The following is a 27,287-nucleotide window of genomic DNA, read 5'->3' as shown; positions in this document are numbered from 1 at the left end:
AGATACTCAAGAAATTTTGACTGCAGTTTGAAAGTCAAATTTTATGAAGGGATGGTTCATGGGGTGGAATTTTGAAGAAATTCTGCAGTCCATGCATTAAACCCTTAGAATCTGCTGTGCTCGGGGCTGCTTTTGATGCTTTTTTTTTTTTGCCAGGTCCCTTCTAAGACAGAAATGCATCAGTAGAAGTTCTTTGCCCTTGGAGCAGTCCCATGCCAACTAGACAGAGACTGATAGAGCTACATTTAAACTCATCGTTCTTGGTCTTCGTTGCTAAGAGATCATAATTAAGAAGGCAAAATTTATAGGCCAGGACAATTCTTCAAAGAAGCAGTCCTTTACAGAAGCAGGTGAGATCTCGGCTAAACAAGGAAAGGGGAATCTTCTTAAAGCTTCTCACAATTAAAAGTTAACAGCTCGTGGTTGCAAACCTGCACCTGACTAATAACCCTGATGTGGCGTGTGTAAGGGATCTGACATGGAAGTTACCTCTGTAGGAAGCAGCAACTTCAGGCTGAAGCTTTGAATGTTAGAGCAGCCTATTTCTGCTGGTAACTAATTCCTGTAAATACGCTTCTATGACAATCATTTCATCCATCTATATGGTACTAGCATTAAAGCAGTGACAGCAGATGACTGGATGTGGTTCCATGGACATTAGACATGTCTCTGTACAGGCAAACATGGTCCACCTGCATGGAACTGAACAAGGAATCACAGCCTAAACAATTAAAACTGAATGTTATCGGAGCAAGGCAGTTACCACTGAAAGCATTTAAAAACGCTTTACCTTTTCTTACTTGTTTATGCTGGTAGGTTTTTGAACTGTGCCTTAACTTAACCTTTAGCCAGCTTTATTTTCTATAGCTAAGTTAAGCATGTTGTCAGAAAAGCAAATAATATCTGGGAGAGGAGCTAATAAATTTAACTGGGTTTCTTTTTTTTTTTTGTTGTATTTCACTTGGCAAAGATGAGTAAATTAGGTTCACTGAAGTTCCCTTTTTTCGCCTGTATCTGCCCTAGAAATCTGTATTTTCTACCACATTACTAAAAGAAGTTACTTTACTATTGATTTCTTCAGCCACTTTTGTCTTTTCATGTCTGTATTTCTTGTTACTTGTGGTTTTTTTTTTTAATGACAAAATCCAAATTTGGATATTAAAACCAGAGACATTATCCCACCAAGTAGCAAATGGACCAGCTGTTCGAGTATAACGTACCCAAATATGCATGACAACTTTATGTTTCGTCAAATGACACAGAGTGGCTAATGCGTGCTTTGTTAATGCACTGAGAGGAAAGAGGAGTAAAATTATGGTAAAACACAAGGAAAGAAGAAATAAAGTAGAGAATAACTGTTGGCAACAAAGGATAAAGCTTTTTTAAAGAGAATCATGCAGATTTTCTTAGGACAGATAAATGCTGAGGCTTTTGCTCAGTGTAACTCCTCATTTCTTTTTTGGTACACATGAGGAAACCTTGCTGCATTAACACCTTTACTGCAGGGGACTGATCCTCAACCTGCTGCACCACGCAGGATGGTTTGAACAAGCAAACTTACACCTGCCTGTCAGGTGTTCCTTACTAAACATCAGGCCTTTTCAGGGAGCGTGTAGTCTGCAGTCAAACGCACATCTCCAACTTGTACGTGCAGCCATGCAACAGGCAGACATTTACCAGATGAGTCCTGGAAGCAGGGTGGCCTCGGGAGCACACAGCTCAGTGTGTGATGCCAGTGTTACCCTCCTTTCCAGAGTGGTTTTGTGCAGCTGCCCTTGGGCCTCGGCTGCTGCAGCGGAGCTGTTTATTGGTGTACAAGCTAGTTGGGGTAAACTTACTTTGTGTCTGTCTGCACAGCTTCAGGCGTGCCTTTGACTGCAAATGTAGACGTTCTCCATGGTAAGGTTCTTCTGTATGGAGCCTGCAGGACATACAAGTAAGTCCCAAGACATTTTATTTTTCTAATGCACTGACTTGAATAGAATGGAAATGTCTGCAAGGGGTGTTGTGGTACGCTGGCCCCGTGCCTCTACCAGTGCTTGCTAATGCTTCCTGGCCGTCCACAGCCCAGCAGCAGGACTCCTGCCAGGACTCCTCCCGGGCGCTGAAGACAGCCGTGTTGCTGGCGCAGAGAGCAGGAAGGCCATCTTTGCTTTGTACTGTCAGCATTTCCACTGCTGACTCTGGTGGTGTGGGAAGATCAGCTGGCCAAGGCCAAGGCAAAGGCTTTTGCAAGAGCCCCATGCGTTAGTCATTTTCCAGGGCTTGGCATGACGGGCACACGGAGAAGCAGGCCCTAAGCTGGTGGGAGCTAACGGTACAGAAAATGGCTAAGAACTAATACTAAGGGGATGGGGTAGGCGTGAAGTAGTAGAGGTGCTGGGGAACATTTAGATTAATAGGGAGAAATTGGACTTTCTCAGCAGGAGTGTATTCCTAGACCTCTGATATATGACCTGGGAGTGGAGATGCCGAGGGTCTCCATTTCTCCACGTTCCTGCTATCTGTTTCTTACCAGTGGAGACGCTGCTTCTGTCATGCATGCCTTTCTTACCATAGTTAGGCTAATGCAAATTACCGTGCGTGGAGATTCCATGGAAGCGCGTTTATTTCCTGCTGCAGAACTTTGCGCTTATCAGCTCCATGAGCTGCTTCTAGAGAGAAGAGGAGCCAGGGAGTGAAGATCTAACGTGTTTCTGTTTACAGTGACTGTTGGGAAACAGAAATACACTCCTAAATAGATTGCAGGGAATGCATTCCTACTCAGAGTTATTGAAGGCAAGGGTGTAGCACAGAGCTGGGTGTTCCTAAGATAATGAGTAGAAATTGTTACGTGAAGAATAGATGTTTGTGACAGAGAAGCCGTTGTGCTTCCAGACAAGCTGCGCACATAGTGAGGAATCTAAGAATTTTTCCTTTAGGCAAATTATTGCCCCTCTTTGATTTTCCTCTCAAGATCTTGGCCAAGACTTCTGTGAGACAAAGCACAAGTCTAGATTTTTGCCTTTGAGCCTCACTATGTGTTCAAAACTAGGCGTCATGGGTGGAGGAAAGGTGTGTCTGGTGGGAGGAACGCATCTCCCATCAAATGTGAACCTGTGTAACTGGAACTGTCTGATAACATAATGCTTTCTCAGTTTAATGGTATAGCTAGGAAGTTTATTATTGCAGCATGAATCTCTGTGTGTGTATTTCTTCTGTCTTTTTTTTTTTTTTAAATTGCCACAATCCTGAAATGGATTTTTCCTAGTTTTAATATTGCCTTAACAATTGGGGCTCTTAATATCTAATCCAGATGTTCTGCTTTTGTTTCTGTTTGGAGATACCCACTGCAATTTCAGTCCACACAACAATGACTGAGAAGCCCTACATCCTGGAAAGAGTAAAACTCAACACTGATTATTTTTCATTTTGTCTTGAACAATCCAATAGGTCATTTAAACTATAATTTATTTTAAAATGATCTTTCAGAGATTTTGTCATGTGTTTACCTCTTATAGTTTTCCTCTTATAGTGAAGATGTTAATATGCCTATGGGTGTATTTCTGTGAGAGGAGGACCAGACAATATTATTGAGCACAGTGGCCTGGTAGATTTTCAAACTAAAAAAATGATGAAGTATTTCTTCAATTGTAAAAAATTTGTGGCTGTATGGACAAAATGTATGAGAAAACCCTTGGGCTTCCAAGCCAAAGCTAACTACAAAGTAATGGGCAGAAGGGGAGTGACTTTGCCCAACACTGCTTTGCTGACCCTTTCCACTTCATTTAACAACAGTTTGCAATGCAGCCATTCATTCTATGCGTTTCGGTTTGATTAAAGGAGTCGGAATGTGGCTGTCAGTGTGAACAAACTGTTTGTATTACTGGGTCTACTTGCTGGTATTAGGAAGTGCTGGTATTTTCTCTTTTAAGTATTCCCACTTTCATTGTCACAAAGTTGTAGGTTTTGGCTTTCTAACCCCGCGAGGTGAACGTTCACACTAAAAACACTAACAAATATTTGCAGTTATTTTTAAATGAAAATGGCACCCTCTTTTTCAGACCTGGAGATGCCGTTTTACCCATCAGTGGCAAAACATTTGTACCTGACACACTCTTCACAAAACGTGGGCTCTTTAAAAAGAAAGTGATTATCAGTAACTGGGATAACTGGTTGGCGCCCGCAAGGCCCCTGCTATTCTGGTTCTTGCTTCTTCAGGCATTCATTCCTACCCAGTTATTTCCATGATAATCAATGGCCCACCCATCTTTGAGCTATGAGGGTTAAGACAGACAGAATCTTAAAACATGCTGGATGCTCTTGCTCACTCCCTTGTATCACAAGAATATTTTTGTCCCTGCCCAATTGTTTGAGAGATATTAATAGTTGTGCGAAGGATGATTTTTTACCAATGTTTCTTAACATCCTAGCATTTGAATATGTTTTTCTTAATTTCATATAGATATCATCAAGTTCTCTGAATTCCTCTCAGCGATGGAGAAAGTAAAAATAACATTTATGCTGGATAGAGAATCTGAGAAGTTTTATCCTTCAGAACCTGAAATGTGAGAGAGTACATAGGCACCTGCTAGTTTCTATTGCTCACAGACAAATTATTCCACTTTTACTAAGAGCAAAACTCTAGCTAGGCTAACAGAAATTGTTTTGTAAAGTATCTTAACATATAGTACTGATAATAAAGAAACTGTGTAGAACTTTTCATGTTATTTAGACCAGATTTAGTGAACCTGTTGATCAGGAACAGGCTCTTAATCCTGCAGATATTCCAGCTAATTTCAGTACCATTGGCTGGGAATTCTGGAAGCTTGGAAGAATTGTTTTAATTTATTTTTCTTTTCTCTATGTATACAGCTTTTTGAAGTGACTGAAGCAATTGGCTTGTCCTTTGTTACAGTAATGGTTAAGAAGGGTTTTGCTGGAAATCATTATTGTTAAATCTAAAGAAAAAAAGGCTCTTTTTACCTCTTTACTACCACTATTAACATTACCCAGAAGCAAGTATCTATCTAGTACCTATCTGGAAACCCCAACAGTGGGCTCTTATTGTACAAGATGCTGTACAAATAACGCAGAGATGGCCTGTTTTAGATATTTTAGCATCTAAGAGTGCTGCTAGGCCAGATGATTGAGCTGATCTAACGGTTCACTGCTGAGGGCCAGCTCAGCTCACTGAGCCAGCAGAGAACTCTTCTCTTCTTGTTGCTGAATTAGGTTTTAGCAAGGCAGGGAGGGATCGGTGGTGGGTCAGCAGAATCAGTGCAAGAGAGGAGCTGGAATAGGGGGAGGTAGACAGAGTTGCCTCTTAGCTGTGTCATTTTTACTGCATCCCAAGACCTGGATATGAACAACTACAGATGACAGACAGGGAAGTACACGCTTAACTCTTGTCAAGATTCTTGTAGGCTTTATGTTGACAGAACAGTTCAAAGAGACTTTCTGAGGAACTTTACCCAAGTTTGTGGGACTTAGGAATGAGGTTATGTGTGTCTCATCCTGGGCAACTCAAAGGTAGGTGGTGATGCTGAATATGGGCAGGTACAAGGAGTGGTGAAATTGCCGATTTATGCCTAATCTGAGAAGAGAAACCCCTGGAAAGATATGGAGAAAAGGATGGCTTGTTCCAAACAACAGATGAGTTAAAGGAACATGCGGCAATGTTAGGAGTGTGTTCAGATAAGCAAGGCGCATCTGTACAGGATACAGAAGGGGATGTGGCCAAAACTGAAAAGAGAGGTGATGAGGAGCTGCATGAGAGCATTGGCCCCCTGGCTGGGTAGGACAGGGTGACATTCTGGGCCTGGTTTGGATAGGAAGAAAGGAGCCAAGCCTGGCTACAGATGGTGTCCAGACCGGAGACCTGAATGATGAGTAGGGTGGTGATATTGGCTGATGTGATTAGGGCAGGAGATAGTAGGTACACTATTGTCCTGCTTGGTTGTGGTTTCGGAGCTCTCTTTTGTACCTGTTAAATCGGTGACTTGCCATCCTGCGGGTGCCAGAAAGGCAGAATGGGATTTTAATTTGGGAAAGGTATGGTAAGGAGCCTGGAAATAGAAAGGTAGATCACAGGGAGACTGTTAGTGAATGTGTGTGTCACGTGTTTATATTTTATGGGGTGAGTTCACCTAACACTAAGCATAGAGGGAGTGACAGATTAAGTGTCCCCTTGGGGCTTTCACTGGAAATTGGGAGTATGAGAAAGATGCAGTGAAGCAGTGGCAAGGAGGTGACTCTGGGGGAGGCAGTCTTGGAAACCAAAGGAGAACAAAATATCAAACAGGGCCAGGCTGATAATTTTGACAGGATGGAAATGAAGTGATATTCCAGAGATTATGCCAGGAAGTGGATACTGGAAACTTTGGCAAAGCAACTGAGTGTGAAGGGGCAGGAGCCAGATAAGAGCAAGTTGAGGACAGACGCAGAGGTGAGGAACTCAAAAAAGCAGTTAAATAGTGAGCTAGCAGCGAGTATGGGGTTGGAAAGCAGCAGAGAAAAGAAGGATAACTAAACGAAGCAAATGAAACAAATGGTGTTTGTTGCTCTGGGGTTTTTTTTTGCTAAAAAAACCCAAACCAAACACGGAGAACACAAGTGCAGTGGCGCATAGCTGTGCTGCAAGGTCAGGAAGAGCAGCTGGGAGGGAAGGAGAAGGGGCGTGAGGAGGGTGGAGGACACGGGCGTAAGCTGAGGGACCGGGATTAGCAGGGGAAACCTGGAGCAGCAATGTCTGCCTCCAGACCTGGATGGTGATGAGGGGTGCGGGGCCGGGAGAGGAGACAGGGGAGGGAAGGGGGACAGGCTCACTGGCTGCGGGCTGGCAATTCTCTCTGGGAAGACGGGCAAAATCCTGGTGGGAAGAGGGGAAGCGTGGGAGGGCATCTCGGGTTGAGCTTCAGGGGGCCGGGTGATTCCGGCAAAGGGCGGGGGGTGTTTACGTGGGAGGCGGCGGGGCTGGGGCGGGAGAGGCCGGACTGCAGCGGGGGGAGGAGGGGATTCCCCCGGGAATGACAGAGCAGCGCCGGGAGCGCAGCACCGGGGGAACGGGGCGCTGGGGGTGAGCCAGCATTGTCTCCGCGGCAGGAGGAGGAGCGCGGAGCGACCCGATAAATGTAAGGAAAACGGGAAGGAGGCCCGGGAGCGGCGGGTAACGCAGCGGCGAGGCTGCGGGCCTTGGCGGGGGGGGGGGAAGCGGGGAGGGGGCAGCTCCGCGTGTGGCCGGGCCGAGGCGGGGACAGCCCCGCTCCCCGCTCCCCGCTCCCCGCGCCGCAGGGGCGGCCGCTCGCCCCGCCCCGGGCCCGGCTGGGGGCGGCCCCGGCCCGCGCCCCGCCCGCCGAGCGCAGCGCTGCGGCCCCTGCCCGCCCGGCGCCGGCCGCCGCCCGCAGGTACCGCCGGGGGGGCCGGGGCTGCGGGGAGCGTACCTGGGGCTGCCCGCGTGCGAGCGGGTGCGCGCCTCCATAGGAGCCTGTATGTATGATATGATGGTGATGGGCGCGGGGGCATCTGTGTGCGCGCCTGGATGTGCGGGGGCGCGCCTGTATACGCGCGTGTATGTGTGTATAGCTGCGTGTATCTGTGTGTGTGCATGTATATACGTGTCTGCATGCATGTGTGTATATATATGTGTATATATATGTGTGTGTATGTCTATGTGTGTGCGCATACATGTGTGTGTTTCTCTGTGTGCGCACACCGGTGTGTTTACGGCTGCGTGTGCACAGCGGGGGGATCGCAGGCGGCTGCCGCAGCGCCCCCCCCCCCTTCTTTTCCCCTCCCCGCAGCGGGGGCGGGCGTGGCAGGCCCTGCCCCCCCCCCCATCTCCATCTCCATCTCGCCCCCTTCCCCCTGCAGCTCGCCCCCCCCCCCCCCCTCCATCTTGCTCCCCCCTCTCCATCCCGCCCCTCGCCCCCTCCCCGGGCGCCGCCCCAGCCGCGCAGCCGCACGCCGCGGTGCGGAGAGGACGCGCCGCCCGACATCGCTTCGCGTTTCAGGTCCGTTCAGTTCTTTCCCTTGCCCGTCGCCGCCGGCTCGCGGTCTCTCCGGGGCAGGCGGCGTGCGGGGCTGCCCCCTCGGCCTCGCCCCGCTGCGGAGCGGCCGCCTCCCGCCGCGGCTCCTGCGCGCCCGTCCCTGCCCTCCCGGGGCGGCTGCGCGGATAAAAGGCGTGAGGCGAGGAGCCGGCGCCGTTATCCCTTCGGGAGATGGATACGGGCCTGATTTAACAATAAAAATATGGCAGGCGTGTGCTGGAGCCCGGGAGACTGACTGCAGCGGCTCGGGGCGCTCCCCGCTCCGGGGTCTGGCGTTCGGTCAGGTATCCCCCTTTTAGAACCCATCCCTTCGCTCTCGGGCGATGATACAAATCCAGAGGGAGTGGTTGAATTTGTAATTTGAATATCTTAATTGTGAGTAGAGCCGCGTCCTTGTTGAAAGGAGGTGAGTAGCGATCTGTGTTCCTGGGCTGCGCTTAACGTTATCCGTAGGGTAAATGCTAAGTGGTCAAAATCAGAAGCAGGGAATAGACATAAAGAAGAGGGAATGCACATAAACTGTCAAGATCCGGAGCGTTGGGCACGGACTTTGACCTCTATTGACAGGATAAGGAATATTATGAAACCTGCTTATTGAAAGTCCAGCCAGTCCAGAGAAAACGCTGTGTTCACCCAGTCCCGTGAATGCGTCGTGCTGAGAGATGTCTTGGGGAACCACATTCCCCGTCCCGAGGGTTGCGGAGGCAGCTCACGGCGAGTAGTTTATTCAGAGATAGCGGCCGTGTGAAAATGTCAAGGGAGACCGTGACTCCTCGTACCGCTGCGGGAGGAAGGGCTTGCGTAGGCTCAGAAGCCTCTGGAGGGAGAAACAGGAGATGAAAATGGTGTTGGGAGATGAAAATGGTGTGCGGCAAAGAGCAAGGAAGGGTGGGTGGTGGCAGCGAGATGCGATTTCTATAATAATTGTTACTATCTGTCAGCGTTCCATTTTCTTTCTGTTCCTCGGTAAAACAGAAATGGCTGTTGTGATGCCTGGATGACTTGGCAGTGGTTGTAGGGCTGCAGGGATGGACTAATGGCTCGCTAGTGTGGCACAGGCAGCGCTGGATAGGCAATAAATAAAATAAGGAATATGATATTACTTCATGCAGCAGCATAAAGTTGGTGTGAACAAAAGAGGTCAGGCTATGGAACAGGAGCGCATTCTGTGTTTTTCTGTAATGCGGGTTAAGTGCGGTAAATGATCCTCACTAGAGCAGGATGCAGCATTTCTGGATGAAATAGGAGCTTGCAGCAGTTATGAGGCAAAAAGCAGCACAGATCCTTTTTCATCTCTATGGTGGCGTGAATCCTGCAGCTTTTGGAATTAAATGTGCATTACTGGCCTCTGCCTGCAGACAGAATGGAACAGAGAGGGGCAAAGTGTTCATGCTACCTGTATGGAGACCAGAACGCTGCTACGTGTATCTCAGGCAGCTCCTTTCAAATAGGGTACCAAACCATTTTATGAAGGATAGTCTGTTTTTCCTTCAACATATACAAAATGTAGTCAATAAAAACTCCTTTATTTGGTGGAATGCACATTTCTATTACGTCACCTGACTAAGGATTTATTTTTAATGTGGCTCAGTTACCGGATTTAATATTTGTAGTTGGATTACTTGTAAAATAAGCATTGTGTTTCATTAGTGAGGAGTACCTGGAAATATTTTATGGAACACAGATGAGAAGGTCTATTTATGCAGATGTTTAAGGCTCAGGCTGGAAAAGTTATTTAGGCAGTTAATCTCTGTAGGCACCTGAATTCCTTAGTCATCTGATCTGGGCACAAGTTACAAACCGGTACAATAGATGATCATTGCCCATGAGTCAGCTCCTAAATCCGGTCCAGGCTGGTGTCTCTCACCGCAGGGCTCCTGCTCGCCATTTCATGGCTGTAGGAAACCTTTGTGAACTGCAGTGCTTGGGCTACAGGAACTGAACGGCCTTACGTCTGAGCGAGGAGCCACCAGCAGCCCCTTGGGTCTCTTTGACTCTCAGTTGGACGAGGGGGTTGTGGAGCAGAGCAGCGTGAACTCTTTTCTGTGGTGTGTGATGCACACCGTGCCGTGGAAAGTTCTGTTGATATCAGGCCAGTGCTCTATGGTACAAACTGTGGAGAGCCATATAGGGCGTTTCTGTCACATGAGCTTGCGCCGTGCGCTTGCTCCTGTCCTCAACTGATGGAGCTGGGGAGCTTGCCCGGTGTGTTGGACCCTTCCTCTGCCCCAGCTCATGGCAGCTTTCCCAAGTTAAGCCAGCAGGAGTCTGGCCTAGAGATAGTAAATGTGAAAATCTAGCTGTCTTCTCTGGCTTTCTTTACACCTGAGAAATCATTTTGTGTTTGATCGTTATCACCAAATAACACTCGCCTGGTGAAGCAAGTGTTGTAGCCGCAACGTGTGCTGTCAAATGGCACCAAGGTGCAGTCGGCGTTTGCAGAGAGGCGCCGTTGAAGGCAGCTTGCCCCAGTGGTGTTTTTTTGTTTCCGCATATGGTTTTCATTTGTTGGGGTTTTATTATTACTTTTAAAATGATCTGTTGTGAATTTGTTTTTCTAATGAACATGAGTACAGTGTTGCAGCAGTTACAGCTGGGCCTTCTGAGACTTTTGCTTTCCATTGCTTTCCTTTAATGAAAAAAGGTTTAGAGAGATATTACATGTAAGAAATTCTTCTTACATCTAGCAGATCTCAATTTATTTAACAGCTTAACACTGATATAGATAAATTCTATGTATTTAAGCAGGCAGCTTATTTATATTTTGTCCAGTTTTATTTCTTTTTCATATATTGTTAGTCCCAGACATGCTTTTTACTGTCGATTCCTCATTAAAAAAGCCCAGTTTTGTATGGAAAAAACCTTCTGTAGGTGTTGTTAGTTGATAGTTGAGTTCATAACAGATTTTATAGTTGAGAAAAGATGGCTGAGGAGGGTGGGGTCACATCTCAAACTGTTGTTTCTACTTACAATGAAATGTATGTTATTAGGAGAAGATGAACTCCAATCTGTTATATGGCCCTTCCTATGGCCAAGGGCAGGTTAAGGAGCACCTTTGGCTATTGTTTTTCAGCACTGTTAACGTTTTTCTCGGCCTCTTGTTCGTAAGGTGGTTTTCTGTTTGTTTTTTGTTGAATGGTGAAAATATCAGGATGTTCTTACTTTTTCATGTCTCTTCACTTTCTTCCTCCTATTCTCTTTACATATTGCACAGACTTTTATTTTTTTTCCGCCAAGCTGGATGTTTTTTAGCATACCAGGCATGTCTTTGGCATGTTGCCACTGCCATCAGAGAAACATGCTATGCTGTTGTGCAGTCATTTTTATTTCATAATGTTTTGAATGTGCTAAGCATGAGAAGTTTTAAAAGAAACGGTATGTCGGTTTGATTTAGCAGCCCCTCCCATCAGGAGGGCAGCAAGAACTGAACAAAAGAGGCACTTGGCATGGAAATTTTGTGCCAACAGATGCTCACATACACCTGTTGGATGCTGGGAATAGACTAGCTGGTCATACCAGTCATGCCGTTGGAAGAGGAGAGGTGTGCCGTTAATACTCTATTCATAGAGCTAAAAATATACAACTGTGAAACTGTTCACAGGTAAATGTTCCAAATAAAGTAGCTTTTCTGTTTACTGGGGTTCTGAACACAGGCTGTTTTCTTTTTTGAAGAAGAGGCCAGATCCTGAAGTTAAACCTGCTGAGCAGTTTGCCTGTGATCTGTGAAACACATTGAGAAATTATGTTCTTGGATTTAGTCTCCTTTTTTTTTTTGTTTATATATCCACATCTGTACAGGAGAGGAAACCATTTCTCCTTCTCTGTTAAAGTCATACTGCTTGGCGGTAGTATAAGAATATGAAAGAGGGATGCTTCTTCAAGTAATTGGAGAAAACATGGACTTCCCATTGAAAAACACTTGTAAAGAAGAGATGGCAAGGGGTTTAATTTGTTTTTAAGAAAGGAACAGGGATTGACTCGACAGCACACTGTTATTGGAGTGACCACTCATTTTGGTTGTGTTAATCATGGCTCAATACAATTTCGAGAGTGTGGAATGATCCCTGAAAAGGTCTTCAGTAAATGTAAATGGATCTGTCAGAGCATGTATGCAATATATTTGTTCTGTGAAGATACGTGGTTGTATCCATAGTTAAAAAGATCTACTTTAGCTGGTGGACGATGTAATTGGAGATGGAGATACGCAGACGTAAAGCAAATAAACCAGCTCCTCCATTGCCCACGTGATGGAGTGGTACATAGGTTAATGGATCTGAAGTAGCCATCTCAATGAGTAAGTGTTCATGCTTCACATTTTCAGTACTGCAACAGCAAATGGCTGAATGGTTGTGATCCTTCCTGGCCTTGGTCTGTAGGGACTGTAGACCTTTAGTTCTTCCTTCTGAGTTTGCCTTGAGGTTTCTTAATGCAGTTCACATCAAGACAATGACTGTACTAAAATCTCACAATTCAGGGCTTCAGTTGGGTGCCTGTAGCAGCCAGGAAGGGTCACTCCTGCCTCCTCAAATTTTGTGGAGTTGTATTTTCTATTTTCCCACATTCTTAGAGGTGTTGGTGGCAGGGGCTGGCTGGGGTGAGGCTGTGAGCTGGGTGGGAGGTGCTTCGAGGTGACATAGAGGCTCTTCTCGGAAGCCTGCCCTGATGTTTTAAGGTTATACTGACTGCTGATTGTGATACCGGGCTGAAATTTCTCTGAAGCCAGACCAGCAGGCATCTTTGGGAGATCTTTAATCTTCAGTGTGGGATTCAGTCCCCAGTCGTGTTGCAGTCCCAAGTACGTGGTCAAGGTCTTCTACACAGAGAGAAGAGTTGAGGAGACTTCTTACCATCCAGCAGTAACCTGGATCTGCTACTTTTGTTTTTGTAAGTCACTGCCATTTCATCCTGAATTAATCCTGTTGCGCTGTTGATTGATTTATTGTGGAATGGCACAGAGCATCTGCTTTTGATTCTTACTTTTCCATGATAAAATGGAGCCTGGTGTTTCTAAGAGCAAGAAAACTGTTAATACAGGTTGTTTCTTAGGGCACAGTCAGTGCTGGCTGATGGGGCAGGTCTAGTGCCTGGTTTACAGTGGGGTTGACCTGTGGTTATTGCAGTCAGTTACACAGAGGAGAATATGATTTTGTGCACTATGACCAAATGCTTTTTTTTTTTTCACTCATGAAGTCAATTTTGCTTAGTGCCTAGACATCACAAATGCTCCAGCTAATTATAGCAAGTAGCTCCTCTGTTTTTGTTGGCTTAGAAGGGAAAAGGTGCTGCCTGCTGTATCTAAATTAGCTTAATGTAGATAAATGTATTTTAACACCCACAGGTTTTAGTTTGGGCATCAGTTTGAAAGTGTTGGCTTTTGTGTGCAGCTAAACTAATTATGAGATTTTCCTCCCAAGGGCTTTCACTGATTTCTCTCTTAGTAAACAAATATTTAATTAAAGAGTTTAAGGGTGATCTATAGCTGGTCTCTGCAGATGGAAAGCTCTGCACTGGTGAGTAGCTTGTGGCTCCAGTTTGCTAGTGGTGTATACATTTATAGCAACGCTGGAATGCAGCATGAAGCTACTCATTCTAGCCCGTGCTTGGAGAAAGCAATTTTTGCCTCTCGCTAGCTGGCCTCCGTGCTTTTGGTAGGGTACTTTCAGCCTAAATCTGCGTCATGGAAGTCAGTGATGTAGGAGGATCATCCAGCAGAACCCCCTTTATTGGACCCTGGGTCATGCAGGGGTCTGGCAAGGAGGTCAGGAGACCTAGTGATCTTAATTCCCGCTCTGCCACAGTCTGAAAGCAAAGGAGTTGAGCAGCATACGCTGGTTTAGGGTGCTGGGACTTTCAAAAGGATGGGACCTACATCTCTTGAAATTTGAATGATCCTTCAGTCAGCCTGACTCGGGGATGATGAGCTGGGGGAAAAATGGGCTTTAAACTCCCATGCTGCGGTTCAAGTGAGCAGTTATTCCTGGTCCTGTAGGGGCCATGGGTGGTAAGGATAGTCTAGTTAACATTTGCTTTACTTTTGTAACTTAAGATATTGTGACCTTTTTCTGCACATAATACTGTGAATTATTCTCTACAGTTTCATGATAGTCAAAGGTAGATGGATTAATTGCAAACTTTTACACTTTTTTATAGTCATCTATCATTATTGTAATTTTAAATGCTTTTATGCAGACAAATTCTAAGCTGGAAAAAACACTGCTTGACTTTGTTGGAGCTACACTGGTTTGCACCAGTTGAAAATCTGTCTTGCAATCTTTAAGTTTTGATAAAACAAACAGTGGAGCCTGTTGTATTTTATTCTTTTTGGTTTTGGCATCGTAGAAGCTTTCCCTGATTGTTTTTCTCATTTGAAGGCTGATTGTACTGAGTGACCTCTTGCTGCTAAAGGGTGGGTCGGTTTTTGTGGGAAAGGCTTAGTCAATGTGTTGAGGAGATAAGTGGGACTGCATCACAACAAGCGTTGTGCATTAAATACTGGAATGTGCTGGGCATCTGCCAGCAGATTGGAAGCAGGACTGCGACAAGCGCAAATGCAGTCACGCTCCCTAAAATAGTACTCTGGATAACGGGAGATCTGAAAGTTATCACTTACCTCATTTTAGCACAAATTCTTTCCTAATAATGCATTATGGACTGAGGGTTCAGGGGGATTTTTTTTTTTTAATATATCCTGTTTGCATCTTAAGAACATATAGTTCCCTCTCAGGTCTTTAGCTGAAGGCAGGATGGCGTTGCAGGTAAGAAGGTAAAAGCTCTCTTAAAGCTATACGAGTGAAGCACAAAACCTGCATTCCCAGCTTAGGGTAAGCTGTTTATATAATCCGAATGGGAAATGAGGTGGATTTTTATCTTGGTTTAGGTTAGTGGTAGTGTCTTCAAATTCATCTTGAAGTGTCTGGGAGTATCGAGGCAGAGATAAATCAGTTCAGCAGCCTTAAACCTGCCTGGACTGGTTGTTCGTGATGGGATTTTGGCACAAGACGCTGGATGCAAGCAGTCAGCATTTGGAAATTAAAATGAACAGCAGTTTACCACTGCGAACCCTATATGGTTTTGTTTAAGGGGAAAAATAAGCATGTTTGATTTTCAGCCCCATGTCGAATTTGTCAACAGAAGAATCTGATTGCACAGCTTTAGTCATTGGCATAAGCCATTTAAACTTAAAACCTGTGATGCCTAAATTAGTTTCTTACGGAAAGAGGATGAGTTAGCTTCTAAATGGGATAGTGTGAGGAAAGTGCGGGGGCTGGGGCTGCTGGTTTGGAGCAGGGTTAGGATATCCTGAGTCAGCAGGTGGTTGTGTTTAGCCCTGGTGCGAATCTGCTGTAGGAAAGTATGGATTGAAATAACTGTTCCCTGGATGTGTGTTTACGATGCTGCAGGGACTTGGATAAGGAGCTCGGTAAAAGGGAAAATAAAAGCGGAAGCATGGAATGATGAGATTCAGGATAAAAAGTCTGGGCTACTGTAAGTCACAACATTTTAGTACGTGCGGATTTCAGGACAAGTGATGGGCTGCACTTTCAAAAAGGCAAACAAATCACTTCATTTGTGGAAAAGCACCCGTCAACTTCTGTTGCAAGCCTGGAGCCAGTTTAGTTTTTACCTACCAGAACTGAAGGCTCTGTCCCCAGCTCTTAGGTCCTACATGTAGAGAAGAGCACTTTTGTGTCCCCTGTGCCCCAGACCCTGAACTCCTCTAGGGCAAGGAGACTTATTTAGCCCGTCGTACAGCAGCAGCAGCTGCAGGGCTGCTTTATGTTACACTGGTTTACCAGGCATTAAGAAAGGAAGGCCGTTGCACAGCCTAAAGTGGGATACAGTGGTTAAGTTTGCAAAGTTTGTTTTGGAGAGGATGTGGTGCACCAGACACACTGCTCTGGACCACAAGGGATTCCCTGACCCTGGCTGGCCTATTAAGCCAGCTTTGCAGCTTTCCGTCCCTGAAGTGTGTAAAGTAGCTTTATGGATGGTCAGGATCTGGCTCCAAGGAGTGATGCTTGCATAAAACTCAGGTAAAAGGTAGCTAGAGGTAAAGTGAAAAGATGCAATCCAGCAAAGTTTCACTGAGCGTTGTCTCACCTTCAGGTTATCTCTGTGTATTAGGAGGCTTAAAAATTTTCAGAAATACCACAGTTTATGTGAGAGATGTGAATAATGGCTAACAAACAGTACCTTAGAGTTCCCTGAGGAACTGAAAGATGGAGGGAGGTAATTTTTAGAAATCTATTCCCATTGAATGCTAGACAAACGAAGAATAAGGTGACTTTGAGTTGTGTATACCACGAAGAACTAAAGATATTTTTTTCCAGGCAAGTATTAAAGTATTTTGGTGTAGAAATGATCTGTACTACCTGCCAGATTAGTCACAAAACTCTGAACTACATTCCTCATTTTGTTTATTAAGAAAAGAGGGACCTTCAGTGCTTATTCTCATCACAATACTATCATTCCTCTTCCTCTGGGACACTTAGGAATGAAGTATCCGAATCCCCAGCTGTACCAAGTTAGAGCTACATCCCAGCATGGGAAGCTGGGCTGATTTACATCATCACAGTCTGTGGCTTGAGGTTTTAAGTCATCTTCATATAAAAATATGCAGAAGAATGTATCTGAGAGAGATTTATGTTGTGGAGTTACATTTCTGAGCCACATTCAAAACAAGGATTGTAAAAAATGTGAAAAGACACCAAAATGTTGGTTAGTAACTCCATGAGTCAAGGATGATGATACCTTCTTTGTGGGCAAGTGTGAGTGATAGGGAGCACACAGCTCTTACCATATCTGTGTTTTTAGTCTGAGTAATCCTAATCGGGTAGTAAATCCTGAGTGAGATTATGCTGCTGGAGTGTGTGTAATGAAGATCAGCATGTAGATACGCTGAAGGGGTATAGCAGAGTCTAGAGGTGCTTGCCAAGATATTTGTTGCTGATAGGCTGAGGTAAACCAGAAGTTTGATTGCTTTAACCAGGATTTTGTAAACCGATGGAAAAGGGGCAGTGTGAAGACCTAAGGAGCTGTTTGCTGAGGCTGAGCTGACAGGTGAGGACTGTGTGGACGTAGCAGCGATGGGTGGAGCACTGGGTTGGCAGAGGGCACGCCAACCATTTTGGAGATGTTTCTACAGCTGTTGCTGCCCACCAGAAAATAACACGAATCACTTGGGGCTGCAGTGGCTTGGCTTGCTGTGAGAGTGCAGGGAGTCACTAAGTTCCTCAGATTCCAGGCACAGGGCGATGAACCTACGTGTCACCTTCAGGGCAGTTTGCAGAGCAGTGCGACCACGTTATCCCAGGCTGCTTTTAGCAGTAATACGGCTGTTTTCGGTTTTAATGTCTGGTGGTCATAAGCTGTGGCAGGACGCCAAGGAGCCAGGGAAGAGCTTTGGGTCTGAAATTAATTTTCAGCAAACTTGATCAGATGAGAGCCTGTAGCAGTCTTGCTGTTAAAAGTTTTATGTGTGTTTTGATATAAATGCTTCTTCCTAATGTTTAGTAGATTGGCCACAACATTATTGCTCTAAGGAGAGGTAGGAGGGCGTGCAAATAAATAAAACAAGGACAAAAATAATTTTATATGTATTCTTAATGTTCAGTTTGTGGATTGATCAAAATGTTGGAATTTTAAAAGACTAAAATGCTTGATGGTAATGAATGTTGAGAAATGGTCACCATGCAGGCAGCGTGACTTCTTTATCGGAGGGGAATTTCCAAATTGCATTCCAAGCATGTTATTAAAGGATTAAAGAGATGGGCGATTCACCTTGGCCCAACTGTCCTGAAACTGTGCTTATGCTTATAATACATATCAGTAACTATTATGCAAATATTACTGTAATAACGAACGATATTTTGAATTTGCTTTTTCTCACAGCAGTTCACTCACTGGTGGGATGTATTTGCAGGATTGACTTGGTAGGTCTTGAAGGAATGTACTTGTTGGTAGAATCAGAGTGGTTTGGGTTAGAAGGGACCTTAAAGATCATCTAATTCCAACCCCCCTATGGCAGGGGCATACCACTAGATCAGGCTGTCCAAGGCCCCATCCAGCCTGTCCTTGAACACCCTGTCCTTGAACACCTCCAGGGATGAGGCATCCACAGCTTCCCTGGGCAGCCTGTGCCAGTGCCTCACCACTCTCATGGTGAAGAAATTCCTCCTAATGTCTAATCTAAATCTTCCCCCCTCCAATTCAAAGCCATTCCCCCTTGTCCTATCACTACAAGCCTTTGTGAACAGTCCCTCCACAGCTTTCGTGTAGCCCTCTCAGAACTGGAAGGTTGCTATAGGATCTCCTCAGAGCTTTCTCTTCTCCAGGCTAAAAAAGCTCAACTCTCTCCAGCCCTCTGATTACGGGTATAAACTGGAGAGGGGCAGATTTAGGCTTGATATAAGGAAGAATTTTGTCACCATGAGAGTGGTTCTTCTGGTGTGGCAACCTCACCACTTAGATTGGTGTCATCTGCAAACTTGCTGAGAGTGCACTCGATCTCCCTATCTATATTAGTGATGAAGATATTAAACAGCACTGCTCCCAATACGGATAGTTCTCGTTGTTTCCTTCTGGACCTTATGTCCATGGGCCTGGCTTGGCAAGAGCTCAGGACCGAGGAAGTCAGGTGGGGACCGTGATCCCAGAGTGAACTTATTCTTTGTCCTGTAAGGTTAGGGTCACGGGCCTCTTGACCATGCAGAAGGTAGACCCACACATTTAACTTCACACTGTGTTCTGTCTGTGCTTTGCATTATTCTGCTGAGATCTCGCCCTTTCTAATTCTGGGAGAGCTGCTTTCTTAAGCAATGTAATGTTTGTGGTAAGGTGCTAAATGTGGCACTGCAGTGTGCTGAGGGTGGTGTGTTTGCAACTCCCTGGTCTGTTTTTTTTTTTTTTTTTTTGGAATATAGAGCATGGTCCCAGTGAGTGTTCCTAAAGATTTTGTTTGAATTACTCTTGCAAATGACAAACCCATATGTTTTTTTCCAGCATTCTAGATTATAAGCTTGTTTTCCTAAAACAGAAAGTACTTAAGGTACCTGTATAGCGAAAAATACATTGGTGAAATATAGCACTTAATTTCTTTTTCTCTGGACTGGCTTCAGTCTGTAATAGCAAAGAGGAGTGTTTTGTATGTAGTTTCCTTCCTTGATTATGTTTTTAAAATTCAAGAAAGCTTCCCATATTTGTTGTCATCAGGAACAGTAAGTTCTTGTCCCTTTTAAAAAGATGTCCATTCTGGTTTTGATTTGAACTGCTGCCTGGAAAATGCAGTTATTTGTCTTCAGACTGCAGAACCTTTTCTGCAGTCAACCTGAAGGGCACAGTTCACCTCTGGGAAATGCCAGGCAGAAGATTGGTCGGTGCTGAAATTGCAGTGACCGTGGTTGTAGCACTTCCAAACCTACTGGCTTCCAGACATAAGTGCCAGGAACAAATTGCAGTGTTCGGTTCAGTTCTGCAGGCAGAATATAATTTTTAAGTTGAGACTTTAGAGAATATCAGAATTCAGAGGCTTGATAGCTGCTGTTCTTGCTTTCAGATGCTACTGCTCCTTGAATATTGTACCTTAGGAATTTGTTCCTTGGAACCATTTGGAAAACCCTTCCCTACTGAGAAGTCAGTGAGCTGTATTGGTGACATGATGTGATGTGCCAGACAGAGCACCCTGTTCCCTGGGTGTTCTGATGGGTTTGTGAGGTTCCGATGCTTTTGATCAGGTTCACGGTTGGTTTGGGTATTTGGAACCACATGTATGTGAGGTCACAGCAGAAGAAAGTGTCTGAACCTCAGCTTGTCAGGATTCTGTTTGGGATAACTACTGTTAATTTTTATGTCTGAAAAATGCCCTGCTGTTAGTGCTGCTTTCCAAAGATGTCATCTTAGAGATTAAAGCCCAATGACCTGATGTCATAGAATCATAGAATAACCAGGTTGGAAGAGACCCACCGGATCATCGAGTCCAACCATTCCTGTCCAAACTCACGGCAGCCTGTTTTCTTCTTAATAACAGTGCTGTGAAGTGATTGTGTTAACAGCCTGTTCTGCATCTGAGGCGCTGGTATTGTATCAGTAGAACGACCACTTAAGTCTTGCCTAGGGTTTGGGTTTCTCATGCAAGGACTAATAAGCCAATTTCCAGAAAAAGTGACATGTTTCTGTCTTTGTATATGGTTGAGTGGCACTTGGCATGTTTTTGTGTTGATTTATTGCTGGCAGACCCAGGTCTTTGACAAAGGATTGTCCTTGGTCTGTCGATACTGAGTTACTTTGCTCTGGTCTTTTCCTGATGCTGGCAGTCTGATAGCCATGCAAGCCAGCCTCACAGGAACCTCCAGGAAGTGTAGTGGGATAGATTTGAATGGTCAGTAGCATAGTTAGTATTTGTATCGTGTTTCATAGAACTGTAGAATGGTTTGGGTTGGAAGGGACCTTAAAAATCACCCAGTTCCAACTCCCCTGCCATGGGCAGGGACACTTTCCACTGAATCGGGTTGCTCAAAGCCCCATCCAACCTGGTCTTAAACACCTCCAGGGATGGGGCAGCCACGGCTTCTCTGGGCAACCTGTGCCAGTGCATCACCACCCTCACAGGAAAAAATGTCTTCCTAAAGTCTAATCTAAATATCGCATCTTTCAGCTTAAAACCATTCCCCCTCATCCTATCCCTGTAGTTTCTGATAAAAAGCACCTCCCCAGGCTTTCCTGAAGGCAATGATTTTGATAGTATATTGTTTAAATGTTGTGTTTTCTAGGGGGTTAACCAGCCAATGAAGACTGTCTGGGCTTCCTCCTGAATTACTAGTTTCAGAATGAAGGCTACAGGCTATCTGGCTATATGTAGCTTCAACAGAAAGGGGAGGGGAGGCTTTGTAATTTGAGTGTCAGAGCAAAAGGAAACTCAATATAAAACAGAAGAAATGCAGCCAAGGGGATTTTTACATAAGCCTATAGTTAATTTTATCTGTGGATTTTGGTTGGTTTTTGATTTTGTCTTTTTTTTTCTTTTTTCTTTTTTTTTCAATTGTGTTTCATTTCAAGGGCTGTTGAGGGCTGAGGAAGAAAGGAGCTATTGTTCCAGCTTGTCACACTGCAGCGTGTGCCTCTCTTCTAGCCCTGTTTTCAGCTGTAGCCTGAGGTAGCACCTGGTTGGTTTTAGCAGCTGGATGTGTTGACAACCTGTCATAATTACTAATTTGATGCATCTGCTGCATGGTGGTTTCTGTTGGAGACTGCAATCAATCTCCCCTAGTCTATTTTTGTGTGGAATCCAAAATGGCATGGGAAGTACAAGCCCTGTGCACAAAATTATATGTCACAGTCTCTTCTTTGATTGCCTCACTGTGTTACAGTTCCGTGATGATAAGTCAGTATCTTGCTAAAAATAGGCCATTCCTTTTGCAAGTCCTATTACAATTGCGATATTCAAATATTAGGTCTTCTCTACAGTGCTGGAAATAGCTGTAAATAGAGAAATTCTTTTCTTAGTCTTACCAGAGAAGTTAACTATTCAGCGTGTCAAAGGTTTGCTCCCAAGGCTGGAGCCATGTGGGAATTCAGCTGAGGCTTCTTCACCTCTGTTTCTTTAACTCCAATCTGTGGTTGTTATTGTTGAACAGAGTACGAGTGGGTGGGAGAGAGAAAGAAGCAGGATATGGATCAAAAGAAAGTGAACAGTATCTAAAATCAAATGGATGAAATAACAGACCAGAAGGAATGTAAAAGTAAAAACAGGAATTTAAGATGGAAAACTGCCTTCACAGAATTTCATCAGGACAAGACTGACCGTGGCTTTGATGCTAATGGATGTGTCACAGTAACTCGGATAGCAGGCAGCACCCTGTTCTGTTGGCAGTGGGTACAGGAAAGACCTGCCTCTCTGGGGGCTGTGGGTTTGACCCTGTGGGTTCATGGCAGGAGGACTCAAAGTTCTAGCAAGCCGCTAATTGCCTTTGGGAGGCCGCTGACAAGGGTGGGTGCGATTGGAACGATTGAGCTTGGTGGGAAGATCAAGGGCTTGGCAAGTTCAAATGTGTGCTCTGAGTGCTGGTATCCTCAGCCTACACGCTGTAAGAATGCACAAATGAAAGGCAGGTGTTTATTTCCCCCCCGTCGCCCCCGGCCCCTTGTTGTACATGAACTAATGTAAAATTTAATAATAAAATACCATTTCAGCCAAATCATTTCCTTAAACTTGCCGTCAACAAAAGATATGTTAGAAAAGAGAGGTTCCTCTAGGGTGAAATAAAGGACAAACAAACAGAAATGACCATTGTATATTTAATGGAGAAAAAAAATCTACTCGTCATGTGTCTTCAATGTCATCTTAATGATATTATGAAGCAAGAAAGGGAGCCAAACAATGCACACCTTTTACCATGGAAATTAAGTCCAGAAAGGCTTTCAACAAACACTGTTTAGGCAAAATAAGGGGTTGAATTGTCATCTGCCATGAAAGAAAATCTAATTTGTCCATATAATCCTGTTGATCCAGGTGAGTGATGGCCGTAGTGTTCTTCTAATTGCCTTTGAAGTTCAAAGGGGGAGTAGAGATCCTTTTTTCCGTTCTGTTCTCTAGCTTGGCTTCCGTGGGTGGGGAGGAGACCAGCAGTAATAGTTCATTTATCAACTTAACTTCGGTTGCACCAGTTGCGTTTTGCAGGAAGCCACTCTGATGGTCAGCTGTTGCATGCTGCAGTCCTCTTGGAAAAGAAGACCAAGGATATTAGGATATTGGCAGGAATTGCAGGATATTTCCCTGCGGTCTCCAGCTGGGTGGTGTCCGCTGGAGCACCTGCTGTGCAATTCCCAGCTGTGTTTCGTAGAGGGCTTTGCCAGCATGCCAGGCATTTCTGGTCTTATCTAGAACAGGGAAACTGAGGCAAAGAGGGGCCAGCTTGTCACAGCAAGTCTGGGAGTCAAGGCCCACAGTGTCAGAGCTCATCCCAGTCCCACACCTCAGCTCCACAGCCTGGCATCCTGGGGAATGCAGGACAACCTGGCCACGTCGCTTCATGCTGCTAGGGCGCAGAGGTGAGCAGTCTCTGGCTGAAGGTTACTCCCACTCTGGTGGGGTGGATCCCAGAGAGGCAAATCTGGAATGGTTTTGGTCTCTAACACTATTACATGTGGCATAATGGACTTGTCCTCGATTTACCCCAAGAGAAATGCCATTTTGGACTGGATGACATGCTGTCAGACTGACTACTGATGGTAAGAGAAGAGGCACGGTAAATCTCTGTGTCGTCAGTCTGTCTGGCTGCACTGCAAGGGAATCGCAGTACTTCAGTGGTGCTAATGCTTTCCCTCCATGCACCAGCAGCTGGCTTTGGAATTCCCACCTTTAGGAGGTGCTCCAAGAATGGGAAGGTCACACAGTTGTAGAATTCGAATCACAGAATGGTTTGGGTTGGAAGGGACCTTTACAAGTCGTCTAGTCCAGGAGCAGGAGCATCTTTAACCGGATCAAGTTGCTCAGAGCCCCATCCAACCTGACCCTGGATCAAAGCCAGGTCCCTCTCTGTTCTCCCACCTATCCCAGCACTACACGGTACTCTGGTCACAGCGTTACTCTCACCAAACTTGCTCACTAACCAAAACAAAGCCCAGAGCATGTAAACCCAAAGGTGCACAGTCGAGCTGAATTTCACTCACAAGTGAAACACCAGGAAATCCCCACGCTGTTAAGAGGGGAGGGCTTGTCATGGCTGGTCATGTCCTTAGCCCACACAATTTGGTCCTGGTTTACAGTGGCCTCTGGTTGCTGGGCAGGGTCTCTAAATTAGCAAAGATTTTTTTTTATGGCCCAGATCACCCGTTATGTGACCTAAATGGAGCTGGTATTGCTTAAGCATGTCTGTTTGCATTGGTTTTGTATTAGATCTCTCAGATCTAACATTTCTGCATGCATTTGTGCTAAAGGTGGCTCTCTTGGCTTGAAAATATACAGGAATTAATTATTACTTACCCTTCCTTAAGTAATAAGATAGAATTTAGTGGCTTGTCCTTGGAAGGTAGTGCTAACGTGTATGAAATGTATGTCAGTTGTTTGTGTCCAGTAAGCTGTGTGAAGAACCGACTTGCAGACCATTGGTATTCCCTCATAATATCTTTACTTGAGTCCTGTTAACCCCTTTAAATAAACAGACATTGACATACTTTTAATGCCATGTCAGTGATTACTTGGGCGAGTGCATTGTTTTAATTTGGTAACGTACTGAAGAGACTAAATTCTGGATGCTGGCATTGGTTACCTGAGAAGAACGTGCCTGTAACTGCAGAGCTGACCTCCCAAATAAGTTAATTTTTATCAGCCTCTGTGTTAGTTTTAGTTATTGTGGGAAGAGGAGATGTCTGAACAGGGTCAGTTCTGGATAGTACAGGCTGTGCATTTCTGTGACTACGTGATGGCACTTCCCTGCTCTGGCAGTGATAGATCCTAATGCCTCCTGTTGTGTGTCAGCCTTGATGTTCTCCATTTGACATCCCCATCATCCTTTTGTCTCTGCAAGCAATAGTCCTCACAAACCTGCTGATATTTGCCCAAGTTTGGTCAAGCACTGGACCAGGCTGCCCAGGGAAGTGGTGGAGTCTCCTTCTCTGGAGCCGTTAAAAAAACATGTCTTTGTGACATGGTTTAGTAGGTGTGGTGGTGTTGGGCTGATGGTTAGACTGGACCACCTTAGAGGTCTTTTCAAACCTTAATGATTCTATAAGTTGCAGCAGTGATGTTTTGAATTTTTTAAAATTAGTTTTGGTTTATGCATAAGTCAAAGTCTCTGAAACAGCCTGAGGGATCTTGGCTTCTGAGCACACTTTGAGTTTGCAAACATTGATTAGTTAGGAACGTGAATCAGATTTTGGGAGGCTTATTTTAGGATCAGTTGCCATTTCTTCTGTCCTGTACAGTGATCCAATCATAGGGAGACAAGCAGTTGCAGCAAATAGTTGGGCAAGCGTGGGTGTTCTGCTACCAAATGACTCCACGTAAACCTTAGATTTGCTCTGTGAAGACTTAGGAACAGGTTAATTATCTGTCTTGGGAAAAATGGATGCATTTGAAACAAGACCTCTCCCTAGGCTCCTGCACAGCGAGTGCTTCAGCCCTGTTTGACTGTGTCCTGGCTTTTAAACTCTTTTTCTTTCTCCCCATTTTTTCCTTACTGCAATCTCCATGATTGCCTTGAAATGCTTATGTGAAGGTCATTTTACTGGGACATTTTGCCTTTCTGAAATAGCCTCACTTATTCTCTTAAAACTACAAGTATTGGTAATACAGCAGCTTTCTGAGTGCAGCCTAAACTTTAAGGCAGGCTGACATTTGCCGTGCTAACAAAGATGTCAAGGCCTTTACACTTAGCTAATTAGTTCTTATGACTGCAACAAATCTTTAAATCAAGACCAGCTTTGTAAAGGTGAGCAAAAATGAAAATTATGTGAATAAGAATGCTGATACTTTTTCTGGAGGGGAAAAAAATGTTGTTTAGACTTATGACTGGCTGTTCTCAGTGCGGTTAAATTGCAGATCCCTTGTCCTCAATGTGCTGATAAACCACCTTTGGTTAAATTAATAGCAGATTCAAGTTGGAGGAAGGAAAGGGAGCTGCATTAGTCCTTGTGAAAAAGAAAATCTACCCTAGGAGCAGGCCATCCCAAGCTGTAAATCCTACAGAGCTTCTAAAAGTCCCTTGTTTTTGGTTCAGAAGTGTCTTCATTTGTCAATATGAGTCAAGAAATTAGGGTTATGGTGGGAAATGGAATTCCCAATGCACAGTTGAGGTAGCTGCCTCTCTCCATGCTGGGAATGGGATGGCGTAGTGCAAAAAGCCCCAGCACCATTCATGGGACTAGAGCATTCCTGCATAGCCTGTGACCATCTGGTACTCTAGGATCCTCTTCTCCCAGGGATGTTTTGTGGCCTGGCTGCAAGTGTGTGTGCTTTCCCATCTGATTCACACAATCACAGAATCGCTGAGGTTGGAAAAGATTATTAGGATCGTGGAGTCCAACCATAAACCTAACACTGCCAAACCACCACTAAACCACGGCCCCTAAGCACCACATCTGCATGGATTTAAATCCCTCCAGGGATGGGGACTCCACCACTTCCCTGGGGGCAATGGGAAATATTGATGGGTGTGATTTTTTTTTTATTGGTTATAATCTTTGTGGGTATTACCTGGACCTGCAGAGAAGATAAAAGCTCTTTTCAGAAAGCCTGGGCATGGTGAGGGGTCCTGAAAACCCCAAACTAGAGGCAGAGTTGCTGTAAACGGTAGTGTTCAGGTTAATGGAAGGAGAGAGATGACAGTTTTATCTTAGGCTTGGAGCATCGTCCCAGTGCATTTTGATGGGAGTTGTTGGTGTCTAATGCCTGTAAAAATTAAACTTCAGCATTATGCTGCAGGTTACTTTGTGGGGTAAAAGCATTACTTTTGGTATTTTTTGATAGTTCTTCTGGTAAAGAGATGATGATGAGGCTAATTTTTAATTAATCAGTTGATACAATTAATTAATTGATGTGTTGTTTCTGCTCATGCTTGCTGTGCAATTACAGCTGTTCCTCCCTAGATGCTGTTCTGTGCCCTCTCACCAGTTCAGAGAATGCGTTTGTGTATGTTGAAGGGAACACTTGCTGTCCAGCGATTGTGCTTTCTGCTAACTAAAGCAAACTGGACACATGGCTTTTCTAGCACTCAACGGCATAAGCCAGCAAAGAAAGGTTTTACGCTAACAGAGAGGCAAAATGAAAGCATGAGGATCCATTTCCACAAATCCACAGTCTGCTACCTTGCCTGTTTATTTATTCTTCCAAACTGTTGACTCTCATGTTGGGCAATTGATGATGACTGTTCTTTTTTAGTGGATTACTTCTCTACGGTTGAGTTACTCCTGACTGATACCTGTGTGTAAGAGCTTGGACCTCCCTTTATGCCAGCTGGAGTGGTAGATGATGGAATTGTTTCCTCTTTTGGGCATGGGAGGAGGCTGTGAGTGAGGAGTCATTTCTGCCTTGTGAACTGACAGCCCTGGCATCTCGTTGGGTATGTCTGGGAGGTAAGGCGATAGCTCGCAACCATTGGATTGTCTGGGAATGTCTGAGGCTCGCTGTAATTTCCTGCTCTCCGAGTTCCCCTCCCGCTCTGTAACGCACACCCATACACTTGTTTGCTCTGGGTTTGGCCAGCTGGGACGAATGTGTTGCTTTGCTGTTTCTAGTGCTATCGCTTGACACTACAGCTCTCTTAA

At 44.9% G+C, this 27,287-nt stretch overlaps 1 protein-coding gene across 1 annotated transcript in view; it reads left to right on the top strand.

Annotated features, from left to right (window-relative positions):
- Positions 1–8,412: 8,412 nt before the first annotated feature.
- SPTBN1 (spectrin beta, non-erythrocytic 1) overlaps positions 8,413–27,287 on the top strand; it is a 140,049-nt gene continuing 121,174 nt past the window's right edge. The window contains exon 1 of the mRNA XM_069850261.1: positions 8,413–8,433. The gene's annotated coding sequence lies outside the window, so the exon portion shown is untranslated. The remainder of the gene's footprint in view (positions 8,434–27,287) is intronic.

Source organism: Phaenicophaeus curvirostris, chromosome 2, assembly GCF_032191515.1.
Source record: "Phaenicophaeus curvirostris isolate KB17595 chromosome 2, BPBGC_Pcur_1.0, whole genome shotgun sequence".
NCBI lineage: Eukaryota > Metazoa > Chordata > Aves > Cuculiformes > Cuculidae > Phaenicophaeus > Phaenicophaeus curvirostris.
The sequence above is the reverse complement of the archived record's forward strand: the minus strand, read 5'-3'. Positions and strand labels throughout refer to the sequence as shown.